General features: G+C 38.7%; 1 long non-coding RNA gene across 1 annotated transcript; it reads right to left on the minus strand.

The window, feature by feature from the left end:
* Positions 1-1,747: 1,747 nt before the first annotated feature.
* Positions 1,748-23,776, minus strand: LOC137141643 (uncharacterized). Its single transcript, XR_010916687.1, has 3 exons — positions 23,545-23,776; positions 4,327-4,403; positions 1,748-2,151 (listed from the first exon to the last, which is right to left on the minus strand). It is a non-coding gene; the product is annotated as an uncharacterized lncRNA (long non-coding RNA).
* Between the last annotated feature and the right edge of the window lie 1,182 nt (positions 23,777-24,958).

A 24,958-nucleotide genomic window follows, 5' to 3' on the forward strand; every position in this document is an offset into this window, starting at 1 on the left:
GAGGCCCTCCCTCTAGCCTGGACTTAGGCACCTAAATCCCTTTGAGGGGAAGGGCTGAAGCTACTTTCCTCTTCTCTGCATTGCCTATTGGCTAGCTTAGATGGTTTCCACTCAGTGTACTGGCTTGTGTGAATTCCTTTTCAGATGCTTAACTGTCTCCACACATTATATAGGGCAGTCATTCTCAACCAGGGGTATGCAGAGATCTATCAGGGGATACATCAACATCTAGATATTTGCTTAGTTTTACAACAGGCTACATAAAAAGCACTAGCGAAGTCAGTACAAACTAAAATTTCATACACACAATTACTTGTTTATACAGCTCTATATACTTATTATTTACTAAATGTAAGTACAATATTTATATTCCAAATGATTTATTTTATAATTATATCATAAAAATGAGAAAGTAAACAATTTTAAGTAATAATGTGCTGTGACACTTTTGTATTTTTATGTCTGATTTTGTAAGCAAGTAATTTAAGCGAGGTGAAACTTAGGGTATACAAGACAAATCAGACTCCTGAAAGGGGTGCAGTAGTCTGGAAAGGTTGAGAAGTGCTTGCATAGGAAACCTTGATGCCTCAACTCAGGGCTCTGAATTCCACTTGGTGGCAAGGACCCTAAAAGTTAGGAGAACTCTCTCTCTGGATCTTACTTTCTAGTCAGTTGAATACAAACTTTTTCCATCCTATGTTTCATTCCAGTGCAATCTGTATGTGGTCCCAAGTGATCAGCCACAAGCAGAACTCAGTATGCATATTGCTGTGTTGTCTGTTTAGTTCCGGACTATTCAAAGTCCATACATTTATGCATGTGAAAACAGTTGCAGTCATTGTTAATGAAATTGGAAGCAGATAGAAAAGAAAGGATTTGCTAAATGCAGCTTAGGAACAGAATCAACCCTGAACAAGTTGACAACATTTAAAAGTTTGATGGAAACTTGTCACTTCACTGCAGGAGTCTGACAGGGAAGGGCACAAGGAGCCATGGTTACTGCAGACACACCATTATCACAAGCAGCTCCTGCCACAGTTACTGAAGTGAATGTTACTGTAAGACTGACACTGAAAGCTGGTTGGGAATTTAAATCTTTTCTCATGAAAAAATTTGCCAAAAAAGATATTTTGTTGTTCTTGTAGTTTTTTGTTTTCTTCAAAAACAACCCAAAAGCCTAATTATAAAAATTTATAATTTATTTAAGAAATATTTTCAACAAAAACAGAAATTTGTACGAATAAAATCTCCATTTTTGTTGAAAAACTATTTTCCATTGGGAAAAAATGTTTAGATGGACAATTTTCAACCATTTGGACTGATATCTGTCTTGCCCATAGATAGCTTTCCTATCCTTTCTGGTCCCCTGCTATACAAGTCCCAACCCTACCTGAACTCTTCAGTTCAGGGACTGTTTGCTGGCATTAGCCATGCTAAATAAGAAGGAAGAGTCAAGGCCATGAAAGTAGATTTAGCTGGCCACAGAGAGGATTACAGTCTATGCCCTCCTAAAGACTAGCATGATTTACATATTCCCCCTATATATCAAGGTGGTTCAGGAGGAATTAAGCCTCCTAGAGCTCTCATGTAACATTGATGCTCTACCCAGCTCCTAACACAGGCCTTTGCCTTAAATCACAAAATCTGGCCCTAATTTTTGTCATGTCAGAAAAACCCAGTTTTTGGAGCAAAGAATGATAAACAAGGCAGAAACTACATGTTTTAATACATAAGCACCAGAGGTCAGAGATAGTGTTACACATACAGCCTTAGCTTTGTTATTTCCTGACACAAGTGCTTAGTTATGCACCCTTAAGGTTTTTTTTTTTTTTTTTTTGTTTTTTTTAACATTTTTGAATGAAGTATATGTCTTTATGATTACATCTCTAGTTACATTTTCAGCTCTCTGAATTACAAAGTTCTCAGTGTAACCTTGAAACCTCTTTGGTGCATGTTTGTCTGTATTTGCTTCCCAAACAACTTTGTACCCCTTGAGAGTTTATTCAAGAATTTTAAATTCTTATTCTTCTGGTGTTATTCAACATTTGCCAAACCTTGTTTCTGCTTTATTTGTCACTCCTTTTATACAACCCACTGCCATCTTCATTGTTAGACTCAATCACTGACAATCTAAATTTTCAAACAAAAGTCCTAGAAAAAAAAAAAAAAGTTTAGTTTGAATGTTTCAGCAGAGTCGATCTAAAGTCCCCCACACTCAAATTAAAACTCACTTTCATTAGAAAAATTATACATCCTTGAAATACCCCAAACACTAAAGTCTGGAAGTGATCAGATAAGTGATCCAGCCAATTTCCACTGCCATGCATTCATTCTTCACTATTCCAACAGCTGACTTATACACCACGCCTCCAATCTGAAATTTGCTCCCTTGTTTTGTTATGTCACAGAAATATCATTTTATATTGTATGTGTTTATTAATTATGTAGTAAATCTATTGAAATGAATATAGTTTGTGGAGACATTTAAATATATCAAAGATCTGTAAGTTTTCTTGTAGGATTGGTCTACTTTTGGAAAATGAGTAATGTTCTAAATCCATATTAACTTGCACATTTCATTTAAAATGTTTTTTAAACACTGGTTAGGATATAGAGGAAAGACAATGGTGCTTAAAGCATAGTAGCACAAGCAGGGTTTTCAGTATATCATCACTCATATATAATAATCGCATGAGTTATCCCTGACCAGCAAATATCACTGTTTTTGTCTACTGGAGGTTCTAAATAGTGCTTAAAAACACATTAATTAAAACATGTGAGCTAGCATGGTTTACAACAGCATTCTTATCCAGTACAGAGAAACCCATAATGAAATGTATTGATGGAGAAGAATAACATGGGGCTAGACTGTAAATTTACAATCAACCTAAGTGGCATTAGTAGTGTTGTCTCAGGAACCAAATTATCACAATCTGTATTGTGGTCCCATTTGCACCAGCCCTTTTGGTGGTACTGATTTCTTCTTCCTCTGTTCCAGCCCTATTGCACTGACCAGTGCATTGGCAGCATGAAGGTGGAGCCATAATTCCACCTGCTTGCAAGAGAAGATAATGGTAGCCCTGTGTTGGCTGCTCTTCCTCCAGTATAGTGTTTGTTGATTTGAGTAGCCTGCACATGCGACAGTAAAGGGGCTCTCTGCACCCTCTTACTTCCCTGCATGGTACACAGCAGAGCTCACAACTGAGACCTTTTTTAATAGAAATTGATTAACTGATCTGTTTAATGTTGGTTTTGGGGGTGATAGAGGTATATGAAAATGTTGCAAGTTTGTATTTTATCAAGTCTATAACTATAGTGTTATATTATGCTAACGTATGCTGTGTTGTGTGTAGTGAGTAACCATACAGCACATGTTGGCATATAAATACACTGAAAATGTTCCCTTGAATAGGAACTGGAAATTTATAAACTCCTAATAGTTAGTTATTTTGATCTTCCTTTGCATCTATTTTGCAATGTTAAGATTGCAAAAAAATGGTCTCTTCTTGTTAGCTCCTGTTCTCTTTCTGTTCCCTGGAAGACCCTATTAAGATGTCATTCATAAAACTGTACACTTAATGAAGTAGTTCTTGGTATGGCATTGTGTCATTGGGAAAGTGTTCATGAACTGAGAGTGTCATAACAATTATGGCTGCCCCCGCCATTTTAGCAGGCCAAGAATTCAGAATATCTTAAGGATACAAACTGAATGTGGGTGTGTTATTTCTAGGATTGCAATACATTGTACTTTGTAATAAACTCCATAGCTATTAAATGGCAACTATCTGCATCCAAATGGATGTTGATGAACTTTTTGTTAAGGACATGTTTTGAACCATGAACCAAGGTCATACATTCAAACTGCTCACCATAAACAGGGGCACGAACATCTCCCTTAGCCAATGCTTTAGCAGGCTCATCAATCTCTAGCTGGTCTAGCCACCACCAGAGGGGGACAGTGTCACACTAATTAGGCATGACTTACACTTGGAGAAGGGAAGAATGTTTTCAGTTTGCATGGTTTTATACCCATTACAACGTATGTCTCATCTGTAAAGTGTCTGTGTAAAGGTGCAGTGCAGTGGAGATGGCGTTCTAAAGAGAAGTTAGGAAGTTGACGGGAGTTACACAAACTACTCTGCATAGCTTGCATAACTCCTGTCAACTGCTGCCGAATTTCCCAGCAAGTGTGCCACTGTGTCCCCCTTCCCCTTACTGCACCCTGACCATAAGGGATATAGTATAATCATTTCTTGATTAGCTAGCCTGCTGAGCACTGCAACTGTAGTAATGCTTTTCTGAGAGAGGGGATAATTGTAAACTTACCATTCAAGTAGAAGTGTGAGCATAATCTGCAGTTTTAGGAGTATGCGTCTGTAGAACATGGAGAGCTGATGAGACTGCTGTGCTGCCAGGAAAAAAGAAACTATATTTTAGAGCTAAGATAATTTGTTCATGACCAAAAATTGGACAAATAAGGAAAATAAAAATTGCTGAAGGTGTTGGAGTTTTGGAGGAGGAGGAGGAATAATACTTATCTGCTGAATCAGAACTACAAGAAAAATGAGTTTTGTGAAACCTGATAATTCTTTGTTACTAAACATTCAACTTTTGCTAGAATATTCAGCTTAAAAGTTAGATAAAAGGAAATATTTATAAGCAGCCAGGCAGTAATAATATTCTCTATGAAGCTGCAAGAATAATATTACAGGAATTCAATGTGGAATACAGTGCCGGCAACTCTTGCAATTTTAGGTCCCAGTTAAAATCTCAGTTTCTGGAGTCCTGTGATTACATGAAAATTTGTATTTTTTATTTTAAATTTTAATTTAAAAAGAGATTCTAGCTATCATGGGTGCATAGAAAAGCTTTTGGACTACAAGGACTCAAACTTGAAAGTAAATAAAAAGCACCTCAAATGTGTTATTTTTAAAATCTTATGATCTTTGAATGTTTGGGTTTGCCAATACTGAAGAGACAGTACTCTTGTAATTTCATGGAAGTTTAGTTTTATTTTACACAAACCTAAACATTTGTATCCATTGCTGTGGCATGTTATAGAGGTGCAATCACTGGCAAATAGCGATGGAACCAAAGGAACAGACTGAAGAAAGATTATATTGTAACGCAGAGAACAAAAGTCATTTTGAGAAGAACTGGACACTGAAGCATAAGACTTCCTGGAAGACTTCTTACAGGAATAGCTGAAATAGGACCAAATCAAAGAGAGGCTCACCAACTAAACAAAGTGCAAGGAGCTACATGACAGTGAACCTAAGACAGACTTGTCCACACATTAGCAATCATCAGTGCTGGGTTCAGGTGTAAGTGAGCCTATGATAACAATCAAGAAAAAGGTTGTCACAGAGGGAAGTGATGTTTGGGAATATGTTAAGCCTTCAGCCTTCATTTGAGAAACCAGACTTCTTGATAAAAAAAGTTACAACTGGTTGGAATAACTTAATCTTTAGGGCATCTTGTGAACATAAAGTCAAAATGGAGAGGGAAGTGCTGAAATCATTGTCCTATGGTACAACTTCATGTTAATGTGGATTTCTTTTTCCCCGATTCCTCATGCTGCTTAAGGAACATAAATTCAAGTGTGTGAGGTGTTTAGCATGGTGTATTTGGAAACTTGTTGGAATTGTAGGCTGTCATTTTAAATTATAAAATTAAATTAAATTATAAGGGGTTTCCTGATCCTGCTTGTGAGATCTCTTCTGCCAGTCGGAGTCGGCAGCAACAAAGGTCGGTTTCAATATTTAGGGTTTCTTTTCAACAATGTAACACAAAAAACTGGCTCAAGCCTTCACCCAGTGACCTGGGACAATTACACACCACCCCTTGGGCGCCTCTACAGGCAATACTTCCCTTCTCACAGGCACAGAGACAATGTAGAAAAGAGACTTTTAATAAAACAGGGAAAAGTAACCCAGCATTAACTTGGGAAAATGCTGCAAGCAGGATTCACACGCATAAAACCATGAACAAAACTCGCACCCCAGAGTACATTGAGCAGTTTCCTTTTGCTTCAGGTTCTTAATTCCAGCTACAAGAAGTTCCTTTAATGTGCTGCTCCCTTCACAACACCCCACTCATAGGTGTTGTCCTTAGTCAGGGCAGACCCAGAGTCTAGAGGTGAAGCTGCAGAGTTCACCTCCCCCCCCCCCCTTGTTGGGGGGCGGAGGAAAGAAGGCACCTTGCTTGCTCCACTGTCCAGCCGCTATGTTCCGGCCCCCTTGCCAGCTGGCCACCACTCCGCCAGCCACCCTGCTGGCCGCTCATTGCTCTGCAGACCACTCTGCCAGTTGCCCACTAGCTGCCCTGCCAGACACTCTTCTAGCTGATCTGTCAGCTGCTCTGCTGCACACCATCTCCTTCTGCTACCACCTGCATCTCCACTATGACCTCTGGGGATAGGTCTCTTGAGATTCCACCCAACGCTCAGTGATTTCAGCTCTTAGTGGGCGAACACCAGTGCTGAAGCTAGGCGGTAGCACGGTCCCAAAATAAGATGATTTCAGCTCCAGCAAGCACTTAAACCAAAAGACTCATAATTGAATCTTAATTAGCTCCTTTTGTACAGTGGGAGAAGGAGGTTAAACCATGCCTGTGGCTCTTACCTGTCCCCACCCCTTATCAATCTTCACACACAGGGCACTGGCACCTGAGCCCCTTGGTTAGCCAGTTCTGTTCAGAGGATAGTGACCTTCAATCAGAAAAGGTTAAGGACAGTTCTGCTGCCCTTTGCTTATACAATAAGGGGAACAACATTTCATTACCCCCTCATTTAACAGTAAAGTGGTTTGTAACCCAACACCAGCCAAAGGGGTCATTTGGGCAAAGCAGTCCCATCACACTGAGCACCGAAGCAGAGTGGGTGTACTCATGCAAATACCAGCTCCGCAGGAAGAGTCTGTTCAGACCCTGCTTACAGGTGTGCAATCTGAGTCAGTCAGTAGGCAGTCAGCCTAGAGTAAGGTGAGATGAGTTGTACCTCTCTGTTTTAGAGACCAGTATGTTTTGTCTCTGTTTTTTGGGTTCTTAGAGTTCAGAACAAGAATACACAAGAACTAAAGTAATGTTACATTGCAACATTCAAGCAAGAGAATCTGTGTTTTTATCTAACTTTTCTGTTTGTATGACATGAACATAACGTTTATGTAATGCTAAAATGACATTCAAAGGCTATCCACTCCAATACCGAGAGCGAAGAATTCCAACAACAACTTTATTTATTCACTTGAATTAAGAACATTATATAATAATACAGTCTTTCCTATAAATAACCATGAGGTGGCAGCATCAAAGTAAAGTTAGTACACAACAGGGATTTTAAAGGACATTACAGGGGGAACAATGTGGGTGACCTAATATCTTTTATTGGACCAAGGCAGTGTATTAACTTGTTACGCTACATAACTACTATCTGTAACCAAATGTTTACGAGTACTTAAGAATGTGCCTTGTGCTGTAGAAAAGTAAGTTGTTCGTAAAACTTTGATTTGTTCAAGTCATGTGGATTCATAGAGGGGCAAATTTTCCATCTTTAAGGGAGGATACTTGGCAAAGATTTTTCTCTTTTAGATATATTCCTTTTAAAATGATCCCTAGAAATACAATCTAGCCATGGAAGGAGCACTGGAGGTCCACTGATGATGGAATTTTAATTGTTGGATTTGGCATCAAGGTTTTATGGTGATAAGCACAGAAGAAACAAGTAAAAAAAGATGCCATTTCAGAACATTATGATGTCTGGACAGAGAATTTATGTTTAGCTCCCTGTCAGGATTATACTTTTCTGTTCTTACACGACCAGTTTTCCTAATTAAAAAGGTGTTAAATCCCAAAGCAGTCTTGTGTCAGTCCTTGGGGGTTCTCCAGCTTTCAGAAAGCACATTAAAGTGTAGCAAATTGGATTTATATAATCAACTACTTATATTATCAAATAAACAGGTGTGAAAATCAAAAGGAAGAAAAAGATTCTGACTAAGCTGTGTCCAGTACCCGTAAACATTCTTGTGTTACTTTAACTGAATTTTGCTTCTGGTTAAGAAACTGTAAGGCTCAGTCATCATTAAAGCTGAAGAAAGCAAGCTGAGCAAGCTATTGCAGTATTAGGCTCTACTCACTCAGCTGAAACTACTGCTACTGCTGCTGCTGACATTTCCTTTCATTCATTTGTGCCTCTGTTACTTTTCAGTAAATCACCCACTGTTTGCTCATCATCCAGAATAATATTGCTGCATTTGCACATCAGGGATTATAAACCATCATGCTCTATTTCTCTAACTTTTATTTTAAATGAGAAAACCCCTAAGGTCCTCTAGATGTCTTTGCATCAGTATGAAACATTTCTTGGATTAATGATGCCTAGAAATGGATCTGCCCACTGATAGGTGTTTCTTAACATTTACTAATGTATCTGCTGAGATCACAAGATCACCACATTGTTGGTTTTTATTAAGTAATGCTGATGACAGTATAATTGATGTTTGCTTATCAGGAAGGATGCAATAGCTTAAAATATCAAAGATATTTAGAATATTTCTAACAACAAAATAACTGAGTGGGTTGGATGACATTCTTGTTATTTATAAGTTCTTCAACAAGAGGGTATAAGGCCTGAGGCAAGCAGAGAAACTGACTTATTGTACCTCTGTTGGTCTGACAAAATTTGCAAGATTCATGAGATAGCTAGTAAGGCTGACAGGTATTATCTATCCTACTACTAATAATTAGCACTTCACAAAGAAAGATAAGTACAGTTATGTTACATGGGTTCTCTGAAACTACAAACTGACAATCAAAGGATTTCACTACCTAATTTGGGAAAATTACATTTTAGCATTTTTGCCATTCTGAAAGGGGAAATAAATAGGTGTTGGCATGTGGTTAAATGTGTACAATACAAAGCCCACCTCAACCTTTCCATGAGTTTTTGCATGTAGAAACTAGAATTCTGAGTTCCTACTCATAATCCTCATATCAGGGTGATTTAGGGGCTGAAATCCCTGAATGTTCTGAGATCCACTCAGGTGCCTGCCAAGGGCTGTTCTAGAATCATCTAGGCAGGATGGAGGAAGAATGTAGCTGTGAATGAGGAATCATTTCTGGTCAAACTCTCCATAACTCCTGTGCAGATTTGTGCTTCAAAAGCCACTTAGAGTAAAAGGGGAGCAACCTGCAGAGAGCAGTTGCTCCTCTTCCCTGTTGTACCTCCGACCTTCTGACCAATGTAGCAGAAACCTGACAGAGACCTCCACAGTTTCTGTGAGGTAGAGGAAATGCAGCAAAATAGCTGCTGGACTTTTATCAGTGTTCTGGAGGCTTTTTCCCCATTGCTCCATATTATAATGGACAACATGGAGCTTACTGTAATGTGATTCAATCTGCATGGTTTCCAAAGTATTATTACTTTCCCATATGATTAGGGATGAAGATGTACACCATGTTTTGTGCCTCAAAGGAAGAGGAAAATGAGCTGAAACTGGCAGGGATGGCTTTTCTGTTAACTTAATATAATGCTAAAAGGGGTGTTCTAAATTAATGCAATACAAGCCTAAAGACTATCTTATTCCTTAAAGAAGTTTCTAGTGTATTATGCTTCCATCAATTACTGTAATAGAAAGTCAGTTAATCTGATACAGCGCAAATACTTCATTGGTAAGGGGGTTGTGACAGGTACGTTCGCGTCATGACCCCTGTTAATCTCTCATTGCAACTAGCCCTGGTAGAGACAAAATCTGACAATATACACAGAGACCACCATAGTGTAGACATAGACATATGAAATAAATAGACCCTTTGGGGGCCTCAATCAAAGAAAGCATTAAAAAATCATCAGTTTTAATGCAGAGAAGGCTAACATTCCATCTGGCATAGAAGCAGACATCATGTGCTTGCAAGAGATGCATAAAGAGACAACAGCACCAACCATCCTTGGCGTGCATATTGCTGTGAACATCAAAAGCCACGTCTATGCAGCATAATAATTGTACATGACACAAGACCGGTGAAAAAACAGTGCTGTGAATACCATGGTATAATGGAACTTATCATGGTTGAACTTGATCTAATAGCAGTAGCTTCTGTTTACAAACCATCAGCTGAACCGTTTCTACAGCCAACCAACTTTTCCCTGCTAGAAAAAACATGCCTTGTCAACTTCTACAGTCCCAGCACCATCTAGGGATACTCCAGCAATGACAATGATGAGGAAGATGTTAGGAATGGGAGACAACAAACAACTTGACTTCAAGGATAAATGTACCTTCTAAAACACATGCTGGAACAAGGGGTACAATTCTGAGCTAGCCTTGTCACCTCTTAAAATGCAGGCAGCTTCTGAAGAGAGGTCATGGTAACAATTCCAAGATTGCAGCATAGAGCAGTGCAAATGACAATAAAGGCTGCAGTACAACTCAGGAAAATAATATATTTACTGAGATTCAACTTCAGAAAGACTTACTGAGAAAGAAAAAGACTTTACCTCTGAATTGGATTAATCCATCTATAATATTACTCTGACACATTAGCACTATGAAGAATTGTCCTCCTTGGTGTGAAAGGCTGCCTGAAAGCACACCCCCAAGGAATTTTGGACACGATATGTACTTCTGTTTCAGAACAGAGAAGCCAACAATATAAGTAGTATTCAGAACTGTTTGACTTCGATTCCTTTGGCGATGAAACCTCTAGGCTTGAGGAAATGCTGATGAGAGAGATTGGAACAGAGCAGCATGACTGCTGGAGAGAGCAGATTGAAACAACAAACACTTGCCATAATAGCAAAGAAGCATGGACCACCATTCTTAAGATGAATCCTGATGATCAAATCACCAAAGCACATCACAGCAGTCTCTCCCAGCACCGTTGCACACCAATTCTCAAAGAGTAAACCAGCCCACAAAGAAAAGTGTAGAATGAAACAACTCACCTCCTCAGAGACAGCAAAGTCCACAATGAGCAGCTGAACACCAAGGAGTTGACAACAGCCATAAAAACCCTAAATGCGAAAAGGTAGCTGGACTCAGTGGTATAGCTAACGAACTATTATTACACTTGAGGACTAGAGTACATAAGTAGCTGCTTAACTTCATTAATTCTTTCATGGAAACAATGAAGATACCCAGGCTGTGGAGACATGCCAAAGTGGTTGCATTACTCAAACCATACAGACTATAACTCTGCAAAGAGTCCCCCACCCAATATCATTACTCTGCTGTCCTATGAGCTATGTAAATGGATGATAATGGGTAGAATAGCATCAATAGTGGAAAGGCAGCTCAATTGTTAGCACACTAGTTCCCACCCAGGAGGCTCAGACTTCAGTTCACTGAAGATGGCTTCAAAACCTGCAAAATAATAAGGGCAATATTGCTTATCTGTTGGCTGTTTACAACACCAAACTACAATGCACTTCTAAATTGTCAAGAATTCTGAGAAAAACCAAGATGGTCCATGTCATATCTTCCCTGCTCAAGAATTGACTTTTTTGTCAAAATGGATGGTCAGAAAAGCTGATGGCATACTCCACAGAATACATTGCCCCAAATTTCAGTGCTATCATCCTAGTTCTTGAATGTCTACACAGATGAACAATCATAATTCCCCAACATGTGAAGAGGCATTTATGCGGCTGATCTCTGCATCACCAACCTTTTGGAAGGATTTGAGGACACTGAGCGCATTCTAACTGGCTCTCTGAGTGCACTTGGAAAATACAATTGCACCTGGTTCCTGAATGTCAATCCTAGAAAGACACAAATGTTGTCCTTTCACCTGAAATACCAGGAAACCAAGTGAAGTCTCCTCGAACACTATGACTGAGGGGAAGCAGAGGAATGACCCCAAATGTGATGGTAAAGAGCTTAGGCAAACACTTTGACATATTTTTAAAAAATAAATTACTGATCAATTTCCTCAGAGTGCTAGGGAAAGGTGCCAGACTTACAGCCTTAGAGACCGAAGTCATCTGTTTATCCACAACTCAGGTAGACTGCATTCAGAGAAGCTGTGCATGCTCCTCAGCATTGTTCCCCCTATCTGCCTCAGTATTGTTCCCCCTATCTGCCTCCATTTGGATCAATCTTCTGAGCCATGCATTCCTAAAAGAATTTGGCACATGATCCAGAAGCAGTGTATCTCAAGATGAAATAACCCTGAGACCATAAATATTTCAGAGAATGAACAGCCAAAGGGCTTCAAATAATAAGCAGGTTGTTTCAAAGATTATTTGAATAATTTAAATATAAACTCTTGGTTGCCGACATTTTTTCTTCAATTCCATGATATTTTGTACGTAAATTATGCAGTACCCGGCACTCTACTATCCTTTCAATAACCAGATATGAAAGAGCATTAACAACTAATTTTGTTCTTTCTTCTGATCAACTTTTGATGACAAATAGCACATTAATGTACAAGAATAAGATCGGAAACTGCTGAAAATAATAGGAACACTGCTCTGGTTAGTGTCCAAAAATGCTAAATATGCAATAAAATATCTGGATATCACTACTGTACATTACATACACATATTATTCTCCAATATTGAAAATAAAAACTGGATGGAGCTGTCCTCAAACTTCTCCAAATATCATTCTTCTAAAGGAACATTCTTCACTGTTTTGGGGATTTCTCCACATAGGAAAATGTCCTAGAGAACAGAAGTTTTACCATAAGGATTCTATAGAGATTTTTCTGAAGAACTATAGACTTTAATGATACCCTTTCTCATATTTTTTTAAAAGTCGTAGTATGGATCTATGTAGCAGGGATATAATTCACTATTAAATTATACTGAATGTTTCAGAAACTTATAGGATGCTTCTTATTTTCTAATGAATTCCCAAGGACTTTTATATAAGCATCCGATATACATGATTTTGGGCCTCAAGTTAATAAATTTTGTCTACTAATTATTGAAAATATTCTATTTCCAGTGCAGCTACTCAGGTTCTTCTTCATGTGTGATGCATACATATGACAAGGTTTGGCACAAGTGGGATCTGGTAGTAGCACATACCTTTTTGTATAAATGTCAAGGAATATATTCTGACTTTTTGGATGTTAATGTTTTTATATTGTACTTAATCCCATGGTATCTGAGCACCTACCAAATGCTAACCAACCATAAATATTTGTAACCAAGAATTCAAATATCTCAAACCCACCTGATATGTACCATGTGAAAATGATAGTCAGCATGTACATTAGTTCTATCCACCATATGAAGAACAGTGTTAATTTCAATTTAAAGCCATAGTAGTCCATTCTTGTAAAGATTTTATTTCACATCATGATATACTCTCTTTCTACTATAGAAAGAAGCACAACTCCTTGGGTACCTTCCAATCTCTAAGTAATCTCTTCTCTTGTTGTTGTCATATTTTCCCCTTTTGGAAAATTCTGGTATATTGTATGTTTTTATTAGTATATTACAAGGCAAGATGTCCCTTTAACATGACTAGGTCTCAGCTGCACCTTTGTCAGGATTACTTTTGCTTCCCAAATTGAACAGACTTATATCTCTAAGGTTACATACCTAAATCAGGCTTGGTGGGAGATAGCAGCAGTTTGTGACTCAGCAGAAGAAGGAAAATCTGTGAAAGACTCTGTGGAGAGTAGGCCTAGGAGTCAATATTCTGTTAAGAGAAATCCATTCAGGAAAGGGCCAGTGAGGAGAGTGAGCTGGGAGAGTACTGGAAGAGGTCTTGGGGAAAGGAAGGCAGGGAAACTATGGGACAGACAAGCCAATGATTTAGAGTTCTTGAAGGAACCTATACAGAGTTCCCCTATACTGTCACACTGTGAAGGAGTGTAATGACCCCTCTATATCAGTGGCAGAAGAAACTGATTAGAACCCAGGAAAATAGGACTGAAGACATGTTGAAAAAGAACAGGGGGAGATCTGTGCCTTGTGAAAGAGTCTGGGTGGAAAGTTTGGATGTTGGTGTATGCTGAACTTTGAGTTGAACCATGGAAGGGATGGACTCTTTAAGTCTGCTGAAGGATTTTGTCCCTGTAATGATTTAGCAGTGCTGGGAGCCAGAGAATAACACTAAGGGGAAACTAGCCTTTTTTGACAGGGCTGGAATCTAAATATCTGGCCTGATTTAAGTCAACAAATTAGTCACCCTCTACATAGAAGCTTGGCTTTCAGCTAGACTGTCAAAGAAAGGAAATTTACTGGGCCTTCTGACTTGGTTTATCCACAGTTACTGTAAAAAACTAGCTCCAGACCAGTTTTGGAGGGTACAAGAGGAAAGATGGTGCCTTTTATATCCACCAGTAGATATTGCTGCCTGACCCATTGCTTCTCATTATGGGATGAGCATCTGTTTCCATTGTAGGTTGCCACACCTACTTTTGGGGCAACATATAGATTTCCCAACTCAGAGGAAACAGAAGAGATTCTGAAATCAGTTAAATAGTGTGCCACAACTGCTAATGTTCAGGACCTCATACTCAGTTCTGAGTATTGAGATATTATAGATGTTCAGATACTACAGTGATGAGGATGGCACAAGGACCTGTATGGAAGAGAGTATAGAATAAACCTGTCATTTTTACTATTGTGGTAAGAGTGAATTCTGCATTGGCTGTGATTAAAGGAACAGAGCAAACATAGGACATGTGCAAAAAGAATGTTACAATTTAACTTCCCATGAAAATTTAGTATTTGATCTCCATGATTGCCTGTTGGTCTTTGTTCTTAGAATGTGGCTGTACTAGTATTGAACAGACATAACAGAAAACCATGGGCATAATTCTTGTCTGCTACATAGATGCAAATTCCGGTGATGTAAATGTATTTGCAACCATGTCATCTACAGTACAATTTGACTCCCTAAGCAGAATACTGTCCTCCCAATGCAGTTATCCCTGTGTTTAGAAAGAAAAGTTAAAATGTTAAAAAATGACTCGAGGAGGAAACAGGAGCAAATTTTAAAAAGGGGGGAGGGGAGGAGGAATTCCTTTTATTCTTGCCCTTCCTGATTGGAAAAGGGAAGCAAGGGAAATGCAAATGCACTGCTTGTCAAGAGGCTGGGAGGTACTCTGTGGTGTTCAGATAGCGAAAAGGGGCTAGAACCATGAGAGGGATTTTTTGTAGTGAAAACTGGAGCAAGAGGAGAAAAATAGCTGTCTTGGGTTCCACTTGCTCCCTGAAGCTGGATTCACTCCCACCTATTTTGTAGGAGGTACCACACAGGAGGCTGCTATATTGTAAATCAATCTAAGAACAGTAATCAGACTCTCTACAAACCCAAAAGCAATTCAAACCATCTCACTGGATTCCTTTATAACTACTGAGCCCCCTATTGGTTTCTCAAGCCTAGCCCCCTTTTCTCCACATATAGCCCATCAGCAGACTGAAGTGAAACTGTTCATGCAGGCATATTATAGAAATAAATTAGATACAAGCATTTTAGAAGATATTTTAACCCATTAAAAAACAATCCCGTACTAGAAGAGACTCCTAAGGCCTAAACACTTTGTATTGAAAACCACAAATTCAACCAAACTTTAAGAATACTTTCAGCATGAGAGAAAGTGCAGATCAGCCCTTGTGAGACTGGAATATATACAGGGGAATCAAATCAAATTAAACAAAATGTTTGATGGTGAGAAAAAGTGCTACCTTGTGCAAAAATATTTCCAAGTAATAAACATGTTTAAAGGATACATTTCCTTTTCATTGTTGTGTTTCTCCCTAGTGGTCATGTGACTGTTTTCCGCCTTGAGATACTAATGACAAGTCACTAGCACTGTTTTATCACACATTTGCCCAAAACTTGCTAATCACTGTAGCCACCTATAGGAAGAAAGAGTCCCTGAATAATTTACAGTCTGAAAAGACAAAAGAAACCCATATGAAAGTGAATGTGGGTGGGAAGTAGTGGTGGTGAAGGGAATGACAAGGAATGCAGCAGACCAGCAAGATGATCAAAGTGATAATAGAAACATGTCTTATCAGTTCTATTTTCAAAAGTTGTTAATAATTTCTCTTAAGTATCATGGCAGAAGTGTTTCCTGAGGCAGGATTTGCATGAAGAGAGTGTAGTAAATTGGTGTATCAGCCCTGGAAGAGCATTCCATGTGTAAGGAACAGCATGGGGAAAAAGAAGATTAGAGACCATCATAGACAAGTGAATGAATCAGTGAATAGTCAAGACTGGTATTAATTGAAAAAAGGAAATGGTAAGAGAAATATTAGAAAGGGAAGTTCTCAACATGCCCATAACAAGGAATCAACAGGTTCTCTCTGTATATAAATTTCCTTAATGACTTATGGTATTAGACTAGGAATATCAAATAAGTCCAGTGTGTATTGTCTATTGAAACACACCATGCTAGTGCTAAAGCTACATGTTCAGTGATGATCTCATAGCTTGTGTACTGTACAGAACATGTTAAACATACATTGTTTTACTTGCTGTCCCACACACCGAGAGCTTTGGTGTTAACTTTTTGAAGCTATACTGTCTTAATTTGGGAAATAGCAAATCTTAGAGGTCAACAGATCAACTTGCTGGGCTCTTGCAGTGTTGTTTTCAGGTATTTTCTGTTTCATGATATTTCGTACTGCTGTGGTGAACCACAACTGCTGACATTTATTATGAGGTTCCAAAGATATTTTCATAAGTTTCACAGGACCTAGAAACTATTTCCTTTTGAGAGGCTCTTTGTAATAATTATTGCTCTTTAGCTGTTATACTTTCAGCAATCTATTTTGGGCTCTCTTACCAGTAATTCATTCATTCTAGGGCTTTCTTCCTCCCCCACCCCCAATGTGAAAATAATTCCATTTCAGCAGCAAGAAAGTATCTCAGACGATTCCCACAAAAAGATGGATACCCTGGATTGGACTTCAACAGGAAATAAACCCCCATAAGAATATAACAACAGAGATGGTATTTTATTTTTTATTGAAATCCTTGAAAAGGAATGTGTTCGATTTACCGAGAACAGATGGAACTGGGACAGCAGCAGTACATGTGTCTCACCCATCTCCATTAATCCTGATTTGCAAGGACCATGTCTGGGTAAGAATTTGGTTCAGTCTCTGCTCATGAAATATTTGATTTTTTCCATTTGGGTTACAAGAATGGTAATTACTTCCACATGTAGTGCTTGCTACATAGAGGTCCCATGGATCTGGACTGAGACAAGCAATTCATTTAGTAGATTTATGTTTCCTCCATCTAACCAAGGTAAAGGAGTCTTTTCCATTTCTGCTTGTTTGACATAGAGAAATTGAATCATGATACCAAGAAGAGCACTTCTTGACAGAGCACATTATTACTGCTCATCTACTGAGCTCTGAGACTTTTTAGTGACTAAACAGAATTCCTTTTACACAATGCACTAATTGTAGGTGAAATAGGATACAAATAATTGTATTTTGAAGCCATATATAAGGTTCTTATTACTCTAATGTCCAGTGTATACCAGGGGTGCTTTTCCCCCTGAAAGGAAAAAAGTCTACTGTGGCCAGTTCCACTCTTGGTAGCAGCATTGGGAGTGTGTGTGTGTAGACAAGGAGCCAATGGCCACCAATAATTTTACCAGATTTTCATAGTCCTTCTGTGAACAGATTTAGACAATGTGCTAAAAAGCCAGTGTCTGCCTAAAACCCTATCTACCTGAATATGCCAAGCATTGCTACCACTGGGGAGTGCCATCTGGGATAAAAGTGGACACATTTTTCATAAGATAGATTAGTGTAGACATAGCCTGCTATTCCTGGGTGGGGCTCTGAGTGTCAGTTCTTTCCCTCACTAGAAGAATTTATTTAAAACCAATGCAGGATTAGAACCTGTAAAACACTCAACACATCCAGCTTGGATCTGAGCAGCTTCCACTTCAATTTAAATCAGAGGGAGTTGAAGGCATTAAGCACCTTGCAGGGGGTACTCAGCACCTGGTATGAATGGACTCTTAGGCCCTGCACACACCTAGCACATGCATAATGTTACGCATGTGAGTAGTAGTTAATGGGATGTGTATAAAGTTAAGCAGACACATAAATACCTATTGGATCATATGGGCTTAGAAAGCAACCATGTCATAATTTAATACTTGTATGAGTCAACCACTATGTTTTAGTCAGTAAGTCAAGCCATTTCTTTATCTTTAAAAAAAGGATAAGAACAAAGCCATAATTGTAGCTGAATTACATGAAATATTAGAGAATGTCCCCTAACTTTTTGAAACTGCAACCTGGAATCCTAATGTAATTGGCTGTAACTTCTAATAACTAACCTGTGAAACTGAGTCACAGCCTACAAAGTCAGACCCTTCAAACAAACTGAACTCTTCAAAGGAGGTTCATGTTAAAAGGAAAGTCTGCCATGGCAGTCAGAAACTACCCATTACTGAAGACACACCAGACAAGACAGTGGGAAGTTACAAGCTGCTACACTAAGAAATTTCAGAGCTAGAGACCTAAAAGCACTCAAACATTTCTGAGCAATCTCAGAGTGCCAACTTCTCCCCACCCCACACACACACTACTATTACATTTTGCATAATTATGTTATCCTTGTAACCATATATATTATAAAAACAGTGAGTCCCACCCAGAATATAATTCCTGCTCTGCAAATTTGGTACTACCTCTCTAAGACTTCCATCAAACTTGATCAAGTTTAATGGAATTAAAATAGATGAAAGAAGAACATTTGGTGATAAATATGCAACATGCATTTATATTGAGAATGAGGATGTTTTTGACCTGTTTTACAGTATTTCCAAATATTTCTATGAAGAAAACAAAAGTGTCATTGAAGAATATGTATGTTTTGTCAGGACTGTGTGTTATTGCCATCTTGCATATTATCAGCTCTCTATTATATATTTGTGTTTCACCAACACCTTGGTGCCACGATTAGATTCTGGTCCTATTATGCTAGGGTCACACACATAGCAAAAGACATTCCCTTCCCTCAACAACTTAAGTTAAAATGGTGCTGCTCCTGCAATGAGCTTCCTGCAGTTGGATCTGTGTCCATCTGTAACCCCATTTAAGTCAAGTGTCTCCATGAGGTCACAAGGGATGCTTTTGGTGCAATTCGTTGGAGAGTTTGGGCCTAAATGGACATGACAGAAAAAGGACGGGAGAAGTGGTGCAACATACAAGACCAATTAGAGGGATCACTGGTAAAAGTCATGTTAATTCCATGTGGAATTACATATATGTATTCACTTACAATGAATTTTGTTAAAGTGGAGTTAAGGTTTCAGCTAGTCCAGCTGCTGTCTTTGGCCCCAGGGTCTGTGCTAGGCCCGTGTACCCAGAAGGCAGTTCTAAAAATCTGAGTTTTGCTAAAGCCATCCAAGATTCCAGGTCAGTACTGGAAAACTGAAAACAGTCTGTGTAGAAATGCAGGCCTTCTTCACAGGAATGTTGTGTAGATCTCTTTTGAAGATGAAAATTACTATACTGGTGCTGAATATGAGCATTAAACTCAAAATACCTTGTGCTTTATTACAATACACAAAATCCTTGCTTTTAAGAATAGCCTCACAAATAGTGTCTTGCACTTAGACTAATGACAATTTTTCAAGTTCTATGATTAAATTTTTTTATTGCCTCTTATGAATTGACTGCTTAGTGTTCACTCTTATTAGTGAGTCAACTTTGATAGAAAAGGAAAGTTTAGAGCCTAAGATTCCTGACTTTTTACTGCTAAACACTCATTTCAGAAACATTACTATCATGGCCACATGTAATGACTTGGAGTGGCTCCTCTGTCAGCCTCAGAGGAAGGCCACTCTGCCTCATGGCGCCACTTAGTAGCTGAGACACAATTGACAGGGGATTATCACAGTAAGTGTCAGCAAAGAGGCTAGGGCTCTAGAGCAATTAGCAATCTTCAACACAGTTCTCGGGCTGGGGCACACTGAGTCAAGCTCAAGCCCTCTGGGCAGGGCAGAATAGCAGTTTGTGGCCCAGCTCTCTGGCTGGGGTAGACAGCAAACAAACGGAGACCATCTGGCCTAATGTGGGTAGGCTGCCACGCAGGGGTGGGGTCGGCAGCACGGGAAAGAGGGACCCAGGCCCACCCTACTCCACCAGGTCCCAGCCCAGGGCCCTAACAGTGGCAGCGAATCCTGCCACTGGATCGGTGGGGATTCTGCCGAAACATGCTGACTGTGGTTTCAGCAACACAACCAGATATATGTCTGGTTTGCCAGGCTACTTCCTACCCCTACCTGTTTCATAGGGCTTCATTGCTCACAGGCCTTCAGACTCTTTGGGGTACTTGGCAGTCACCTGTTCCTGCAGCTCCTTGGGCTTTTCCTCTCAAAACAGGAATTGATGAAGCTCGGTCCCAGGTTCCAGAGCCAGCAGCAAGGCAGAGGTGTCTAACTCCTTCCCTGGCGCTCTCTCAACTAAGCTGGAGGCACCACTTCTTATACTTTCTGTTTCACCCTTCTGCTTCTGGCACAAGGGACAAGCCCGGCCTGGCTTTCCCCAGCTGGTGGTGGGAAGTAGTTCTTCCCTGTCAGGCTTGGAGGAAGGCCATTCTGCCTTGCTACAACTCAATAATGTAGTAACATAAGAAACTGTACTTTATAGTTTAACTGATGGGTTTTTTGTCTCTTCCTAAATTACTTAGACTGGCACTTGCATGTAATCAAGGTGCCAAATTTAAGTTTTGCAGAAGCAACAGATTCAAATAAATGTTTGATATTTTAATATTAAAATAATTATTTTAATACTTCTAAATGTCATATTTGTTTTAATTTTAAACAGCCGTTGAAACATTTGCAACTCAAATGCCATAGTAGTGTACAAGTGCATAAGAATGAACAAATGAAGCTGACTATGGAACAAAGATGTCTACTTTCACTGTCCAAGGTAAGTGAAGCGCAAAAAGCAAGCAATATAAATGCAAACATGTAAGCTCTTGTTTGAAAATTCTTTCAATTTAATAATTCTGGATGGTAGTTTTTTTTATTATAAAAAGTTCTAGTTGATAACATTTCAAATCTAAAGTATGTGAAGGTACAGTTGATATGTAAGATGCTATGCAATATAAAGTTGTATTTTTATATTAGCTGTCAGTTATGATGACTTTCACTCAAAACTGTAACATGCCAATTTATTATAGGCAACAACTGATTTCTCAGGAACTAATTGCTTATGCCTGTCCATAAGAAGGGATGGCAGAAAAACATGTTGACTATTTAGAAGGTTGTTGGCTCCTTAAGGCAGAGGTTATATCCTACCATTAAAGCAACACTTCTTTTGATAGAAAAAAGTTATTAGATATTAGTATAGAACATATTAATTAGTACTGGATGTAAGATCTATCATTAGTTGATTATTAGTATTGGTAAAAGGCTAGAGATAGTAAATACCTTGCCAGATGAAATGAAGTAGGAAGGATGGAGGTGAATAGGGTCAGGTGAGAAAGGTTTATAAATTCAGGGCCAGATTCTTATCTGATGTAAGTTTGTGTACCTCCATTGACTTCAGTGGAACTACACTAATATACACCAGCTGAGAATCTGACTTTCAGTACTTATACTACTGATTTTGAGACACACATTCTTCTAAATCTCTCATTTGTAGCTTTGGTGTTATAAGTAGGAGTTAATTCTAAAGTCACTAGAAATCATTCAAGAAAAAGATGAGAATCATCTGCTAAAGATCTTTTAGGCCATATCCTACCTTGACTTCAAGAACTCCTACAGATATCATTATGAGATGGAAAGGCTAAGGCTCTTACTTCGATGTGCTCCTGGCCCTTAGCTTTCAATATTATTTTATGTATATCCAAATTGCTTTGGAATCCTACACAATGAAAGTCATTATATACATGTCAAATCCGCATTATTTCTTAAATCTATAATGTACATAACCTATAGAATTTAATATACAGTGCCAAATTCACTAATACAGCAGGAGGCAAAGCAGTCATAAATCCAGCTTTATCAGCTAGTTATGGCTGCTTTTGATTGTAGCAGTGTAAAAATGCTAGAGTATACCAGTGAATCTGGCTCAACAATTTTAATGTACTTCATTAATGTTGTATTTTCTTCAAACTAACTCAAACTGTATTGAACATAGGGACTCCTCTTTTTATAGTAACATACTTAAGAAAACTGGGTAATTGCTGTAAAAACTGTACACCTGCAATGGCCAAAGCAGAAATCCATGCCAACCTTGGTATGACTAAAGTGTTTTGTCTATATTCAGGAACTGCTTATTTTAGGATGGCATCAGTTGCAGCAAATTAGTAATCAACCTAGTTAGAGCTTAGAAAATAACAGAAGTTTAAGGATGTAGCAAACCATTTACATGTCTCTGCCAGTGGCTGCCTGAAATATTTGCTAGATGCTTTCATGATTTTCACTTTTATCTTATAACTGAAGTGTGATAAGATACCTGAAATAAAAGTGCAATCTGAAAAAAGTACAAACTTTTAAACTCCTAAAATTAGTTTACTTGGACTTGATTGTACAATGCCATTAATACAATTTAAATTATTAAGATTTTAATAACAGTTTTTATTACAAAAACTGATTGTGAAATTCGCACTGATTTTGTCTCAAAAGTAGATTTGAAAGACAGAAATGGTTCTCACGTTATAGAAACAGTGCTCCAAAATGTATATTCATTTTAAAGATTCAGGACTATATTACCAGCAAGGCTGCAGGATATACTATGCCATCTTTTCAAAATAATGTGTATGTGCCCCGATTCTCTGAAGAGTTGTGTAATGCCATGCCCCCAGGTGTATTGTGAGCACTAGGGATTGAACCTGGAATCTCTGCATCTAGAGCATGAACTAAAAACTTCTGCTCTGTTAGCCAAGGCTGTAGCAAGGTCAATCTTATATATGGCCCAGCCATCACTAGTGGGAGACAGAACACCACACCAAGTGGATAGGGGTTACACTTACAAGTGTGACTTCAATGGGACTACTCAAAACTGCATAAAGTTAAGCATGTGTTTAAGTCTTTGCAAAATAAGGATCTTACCTTCACACAGCAAAATCAATCCAAAGTAAACAGTTCCATTCCGAAAAGAACAAACATTTCAAAACTTATGTTGTTTATTTGTTAGAATGTGTGCTCTGCAGGACAGTGACTGTCTCTGCCTTTCTCTGAAAGGCATCTCACACCCTTTAGGCTCTGCTGCAATATACACAAATATTTGTTTATCTAGCAATAATGCATTTAGGCTTTTGCTATGTGGAAAAGTTTGTTGATGCAATATTAAACTTCATATTTTATTTGTCTGAAACTCAAAAAATGAAAGTAAGATCCATGAAGGCATTGGGGGGGGGGGGGGGGGTGTCACACCAGCATGCCTCCTATGGTCAAGCAGAGCACTGCAGACAAGTTCTGCTTTGATTTTCTTCCACCCATAGTATTAACAAGTCCAGAGCAGCTAGGGGTATTAAAGACCACCCTCCCCAAAGGGTCTCCTTTATTTAATAGAAAATCTCACACAGACATACATGATACCTTTCTATCTCAGCTTTTTGGCTAAGGGAGTAAGTCAGTCCCAGTCTGCCTCACCTGTCTTGAGTTCAGTATTCCTTTTTGCTGTTATCTCCTGATGCTTTCTGTGTGGAGTCCTCTTCTTATATCAGGATCTATGGAGATCTTCCAAAGGCCACCTCAAACATTAGGCAAGGCCCTCCATGCTGTCTGCCCACCATGACTCTCACACTAAAGCACTCCTTTTTCCAGAAGCCCTTCTTTCAGACTCCCTGAGGGAGTGTCGTTTCCAGGAGCCCCTTCTTAGACTTTCTACCCTTGGAGTTTGCTTTCTGCTTAATCCAGACTTCCTCATTTGAGAGCATAGATTCAGTTTGGCTTAGACTCTCCTGCTGTGGAGCACCCTTTCTCCTCAGGAGTGTGTCTAATTGAGGTCCTTAGTCTTTTATCATACCCAGATGCTTCCCTGCCTGATTAATTACTCCTAGGTGAACCAGTGGATGAAACCATCAAACAGCCAGTAACCTGCTGCTGAGCTTAAAAAAGATGGCCAGCTGGCTCCCCTCAGCCAATCAGGCAGTCCTACCACAACCCAGTTGAGCTCATTAATCTACCTAGAAGCTGGATTGGCTAGTCCTCAGGTGAAGATGCTCTTCTTCTTCTTTACAAATGAACCAGTATTCATATTTCTACTTTCCCATTCTATACAAATCCCTTGTGAGGCACTTTCTCAGAAGCTTTCAAAAGTCCAAATAAGTTAGATAAAATATTTTTCCTTTATCAACTATTTTGTTGATGTAATCAAGGAGTTCTAGTATGCTAAATAGGAATGATTTCCTTTACAAAAGTTATGCTGCATGTTTAAACATCTCATATATGAAAATGAAAATGAGAAGAGGAAAAAAGTTAACTTTAAATGCAGAGCTTCTGTAACTAAAATATTCAAGTTTTAAGATGTGTGTATATATATTTCCTCTCTTTCCAGTAATTGTCAAGATATATTATTTCAGAATGTGGGAGAAATGATGAAGGGCATTCAAACCACACTATTCATGGAGAAAAAAACAACAACTCAACAAAACCATGAAAAAAAAAAGAATTCATTCTCTTTTTGCTCTAGAAAATCTAGCAGTCAGATCTATTTCAAACTTATTTCATCTTTAACTCCTGCCATGTTTCTTTGGCAGCAGTTTTATGTGCGTAGGTCTTTGTCTGGCCTTTATTGTAATTAGTGTCAATATTTTGTTCAAAGCACTTCCAACCACCAGTTTCATCCTCATCTGCTGCTTCAGCATTCAACAAAACTAAGTTTCTGATTCAAAGTTAAAAACATAAAAAACTGAATCTTCACATTTTCAGAAACAAAGCTTAGTTCAGTGCTGTCTGTGTTTTCCTCAACAAGACCTAAGCAACAAAGTTGTTCATTGGAATGTGACTCTTTCCTTTGGGAATTCTTGCCAACAGCTGTTGGTAATGCATGTTTTTGATTTAT

The sequence above is a fragment of the Emydura macquarii genome, unplaced genomic scaffold, assembly GCF_026122565.2.
Source record: "Emydura macquarii macquarii isolate MOO-44397 ecotype Brisbane River unplaced genomic scaffold, CSIRO-AGI_Emac_v2 contig_3108, whole genome shotgun sequence".
NCBI lineage: Eukaryota > Metazoa > Chordata > Testudines > Chelidae > Emydura > Emydura macquarii.